The sequence below is a fragment of the Engraulis encrasicolus genome, chromosome 18 (genome assembly GCF_034702125.1).
Source record: "Engraulis encrasicolus isolate BLACKSEA-1 chromosome 18, IST_EnEncr_1.0, whole genome shotgun sequence".
Lineage (NCBI taxonomy): Eukaryota > Metazoa > Chordata > Actinopteri > Clupeiformes > Engraulidae > Engraulis > Engraulis encrasicolus.
Genome location: NC_085874.1, coordinates 48,917,191 through 48,922,190, shown reverse-complemented (window position 1 = coordinate 48,922,190; position 5,000 = coordinate 48,917,191). Strand labels below are relative to the sequence as shown.

Sequence of the window (5,000 nt, the reverse complement as noted above, 5' to 3'; positions counted from 1 at the left end):
GACAGCCAGTGCCACTATTTTATAGATTACATTACATTACATTACATTAGTATTTAGCAGACGCCTTTGTTCAAAGCGACTTACAAGGAGCAATTTAAACAAGAACAGGGTAAGGCACAGTGTACAGTTGCAACACTGATAGCATTTTCCTTCAAAGAGTAAAGAAGAGGACAATGCATTAAAAAGTAGCAAAAAAGTAAACAAAAGACCTCAAGGTGCAGTGTACAGTTGCAACACTGACAACATTGTCAAACACAAGGTAATAGAAGCAACATTAAATAATAGGAAGGTAAGAAGGCAAATTGGAGAATAAGCAAGACATCTAGGCGCAGTGTACAGTTGCAGGGGGGGTGTTCACCACCTGACGTCTGAGTAAAAAAATAAAAAAAGTCTTTGATCCATAAACATCTTCTTTTGTTTTTTCTTTCTTTCTTTATGTTATTGTCATTGTGGTAAACAGGTAGCCTACACTGCCTGAGTACTTAAGCTGTCAAATTCAAACCCTCACCCTGAATGGCAGGGTAAACAATGGTAGTAATAGATCGAATAGTAAGATATACGAACGTGTATAGAGAGTTAAAGCACTAGAAACATCATTCCCTCTTTTTTGTTTTGTTTTTTATTGTTGTTCACATTATTTTCCCGGTCTTCTTGAGGATGGGTTCGGGGATAGGAGATCGGAAATCAGCACGTTCTCTTTCTTTTTCTCTTTGTTTCTTTCTTTCTTTACAACTATCTTTCTTTGGTTCTTTTTTTCCTTTTTCATTGCCACATAGAAGTTGTCTCACTTCATTCTCTCTTTTGCTCACGCTCCCAGTCATTTTTCTGTCCCTCTCTTCACTCTTAGTCTTTCTTATTTCCTGCCTCGTCATTGTGTTCCACTCGAGTTCTCTGTTTGACTGACAGAGTAACAGCTTCTGCGTTGATGGCTGTACTGTGTATGTATGTGGCCTTTTTTTTCAATGCCTGTTGGAACATGAGTGACGCACAGATGACAGTACAGACTGACACATGCCACATGCTTCAATTCCACTCAGGCTCTGGTCAACAAAGTGGAGGTACATGTAGCCTTACATTTCCTGGTGTATATACCAGTAATGCCTTTTGGCCAACATAAAAACCAAGAAACAGCAGGTCTACTCTACAGTTGTAGCAGAGGAGAGGAAATGGACATGTTGTAGAGGAGGAGAGGAAATGGACATGTTGGCGGAGGACTGCGCTGGGAACAGCAGATATCTGGTGCAAAATATTCATTGACAATTGAGTGGGTGAGACAGACAGACAGATAGATAGATAGATAGATAGATAGATATATAGATAGATAGATAGATAGATAGATAGATAGATAGATAGATAGATAGATAGATAGATAGATAGATAGATAGATAGATAGATAGATAGATAGACAAATTTCACTCACACTTTGCATCAGGCAATGAGCACAAAACTTTATTATGACACAATACATTCAAAAGCGTCATCATTCTTAATAGACTTGTAGAAATTAATCTCCATTTGTATTCTCACTTTAACCAGTCTCACAAAGGTGGTAAGTGTTTTGAAACCCTTCTTATTCCAACATTCAAAACCAAGAATAAACACTTGCTTTGAAAATGATGCATCAAATCTTTGATAGAGCTGCCCCTCAAAAAAAAGCAAAAAAACAAAATGAGAACACACCCTAAAGCAATAGCAAAATGTGTGAAAAGGGTTTTCTTTCCATGCAAAAAATGTCAGTCTTTTCTCACTTCTGGATTAAGTGTAGATCTATAAGGCTCTCAATGCTGGTTTCATATCCTCATTCATCATTAACACATTACGCCAAGGTGTATGTTCTTGTAATCAGCCATTTTCTATTCAGCATTTTAACAGAGACACTAGGAGAGAGTCAGAAAGAGAGAGAGAGAGAGAGAGAGAGAGAGAGAGAGAGAGAGAGAGAGAGAGAGAGAGACAGATGGAGGGAGAGATGGAAAGAGGGAAGCGGCAGAATAATAGAGGGAGAGAGAAGAGAATGGTGCACGTTAGTGAGAGAAGAGCAAGTGAGTGGCATCGAGAGAGAGAGAGAGAGAGAAATTGATTAGGTGCGTGTGTCATTACACTGTCTGGGAGTTAAGTCCTAATGGATAGCCGACAACAGAAGTACAGAAGATGTATCCCTTCTCTCTACCGGTAGAAAACAACTCTCCTCTTTCTTAACGCCTTCGCACACCAGTTTCGACAAAGTGCGGAGCAATGCTCTGCCAAAGTTCGATTCTACTGTTTTCAGTACAACCCCACATACAGTGCCGGCATCAATGTCCCTGGATGTCCGCGGATGTCGGCTGCAAATTACGGCCGAGTTGTATTTTGTCGGAGCCACTCATTGATTATCCATGCTTTGCTTTGCGGTGATAAAATTGGCCATTCATGTTTATAGCACGTACAGCAGGGGTGGGGAACCTATGTCTCGAGGGCCGTCTGCGGCCCTTGAGGATGTTTTCACATATTTTGTAAAGGAATCTTAGAAAATACATTTGCAACACAATTAAGTTATATTCAAGGGACCTCGAGAAGGTGGGGATTGTTTTAAAGGGGGCCTCCTTCAATATTGCCCCAAAGAGCGGGGGGAAATCTTGGTTTGTGTTCATAATGTGGCCCTCGGAGGACTTTTGTGGCCCTCGGATGAATTTGAAGTGGCCCCCCGAAAGAAAAAGGTTCCCCACCCCTGACATATAGTATGTGCCAGTGTGCGGGAGGGGTACCCGAAATTGACGGATCTGATAGTGCTCTGCTTGCGAAGGGGGGTGTGACGTCATTTTGGGTCACGTGACGGCACACACTATTAAAACATGTGAGCTATGCACCTATGTTATAACCTTACTGTCACCAAAATTTATAATGGCTGTGTTAATCAGTTACTTAAGGCTCTCGGTAATGTCATACCAATGTTATTATGATGTAGTTGATCATTTTCAGCAAATATTGAATAGGCCCGCCGGCGACCCATCTGCAGTAAGAGGCTACAGCATGTGAGCTATAAATGGACTAACGCAGGGGTATTCAATTAAATTTCAATGAGGGCCAGTTTTTCTAATTCCTCCCAGTAAAGGGGCCGAACTATACGTATGTATTATGGTTGCTGACTGACAACTAAAGAAATATGGGATACTTCATTGAGGTGGGGGGTCTGGGGGTCCTCCCCCAGAAAGTTTTGCATTTCTTAGATGTAATTTCCTGCATTTTAACGTCCCGTGTCCCGTTTCAGCTCGATACGGAACCCATACTTTTATCTCTAAATTCTGAAAAACGATTCTGTATTTCAAGGGGCTTGTGGGGGGCCAGAGCATTGGCCCCAGGGCCGCCATTTGAATAGCCCTGGACTAACGGAACGCCCAGTATGCAGCCCCCTTTGGCCGTTATAGCGTGACTCCACCAGTGTGCGAGGGTAACCAAAATTGTTGAAGTGAGAAATTTCATTCTTTGTAATAAATGGATCATATAAACAAATAGAATTACAGACATCCTGACTCCCAAAAAGATCAGGGGGTATGAGAAGACACTAAAGGGCTTAAAGCGCTCAGGAGACTTTGCAGGGTAATATTACTCAGGTGCTCATCTGTACCGGGTGAAGTGTAGGTCCAAAAAAGGAAGGAAAAAGCAGAGGCCCATGTGCTTTTAAACTGAATTTGCCATGTTAAATTAAAGGCTTTTTTAATATTTTTCTCAAATCTCAGAGATCAGGGGGTAATTTTGGCCTGGGGAAAGGTGGCAAATTAGGAAATCGCAGAAAGAGGGCAAACAAGTCACCTTTTGTTACTGACACCTTCCTCAGGTCCTACAAGAAGAAACACAGAACAAAGGACTTCCTGGCGGGGACAGAGCTGTATATAGGGGGAGAGGGCCTGTGGTTTTTCAGAGATGTGATATTGAGACTTCTGTATGTTTCCTGACATTTTATCTCTCCGGTACCGTTATTAAAAATCTGCAGTGCTTACTGTACCAATTGAGTTGCTTGTTGCCGATATTCATTTTTTTTAGTGCTCCACAGTGCAGACAGAGCCGGTGTGAGGAGGCCCTTACCGTGCGAATAGACCAGGCGCAATGCGATTCAAGCGACAGAGTGCAGCAGCAAGCGATACGAGCGATTGAAGAGACTAGAGTATGTCCGTACAGGCAGAAGGCAAAGCATTCAAGCATTCCCATTGGCTGTGGTCACTGACCTCTATACAGTCATTGGCTGTCGCAGCTTGTCGCTGAACCGCGTAATAGAAAGTTGAAAGGATTTCAACTTCAAACTGTCACGCTCGTCGCGCAAATCGCTCTAGTCTCCAGAATCGCTTTTGTCGCGCGACTCAATACAAAGTCAATTACTTCCGTTGCTCGCCTCGCTCTTGTCGCGGAAGGTGTATTTCTGCGGTTAGTCTCCACCTCCATACATTCTGGCCCTCGGCATCTCCCTCTCTCTCCCTCTCATCTCTCCTCCCTTATTCCTCCACCTTTCAATCCAGTCAACCTCTCTCTCTCTCTCTTTGTTGCTCTCTCTCCCTCTGTCTGTGTCTTTCCATCATTCCCTGTCCCAGGCCCCATTCTCTGCCTGTCAGTCTCTCTCTCATCTCTCTCTCTCTCTCTCCCTCCCTCTCTCTCTCTCTCTCTCTCATCTCTCTCTCCCTCATCTCTCTCTCATCATCTCTCTCTCTCTCTCTCTCTCTCTCTCTCTCTCTCTCTCTCTCTCTCTCTCTCTCTCTCTCTCTCTCTCTCTCTCTCTCTCTCTCTCTCTCTCCCTTCAGCAGGCAGCAGGCAATAGAGATGATGGCAGTGTGTTTGTTCATCCCACCCATTTACTCTGTGTGTGTGTGTGTGTGTGTGTGTGTCTGTGTGCATTTATATGTGCCTGTGTGTGTGTGTGTGTGTGTGTGTGTGTGTGTGTGTGTGTGTCTGTGTGTGTGTGTGTGTGTGTGTGTGTGTGTGTGTGTGTGTGTGTGTGTGTGTGTGTGTGTGTGTGTGTGTGTGCGCGCGTGTGC

At 43.5% G+C, this 5,000-nt stretch overlaps 1 protein-coding gene across 1 annotated transcript in view; it reads right to left on the bottom strand.

Annotated features, from left to right (window-relative positions):
* Positions 1 to 5,000, bottom strand: part of lama2 (laminin, alpha 2) — a 441,866-nt gene that overhangs the window by 262,166 nt on the left and 174,700 nt on the right. The gene's annotated exons all lie outside the window — the stretch shown is intronic.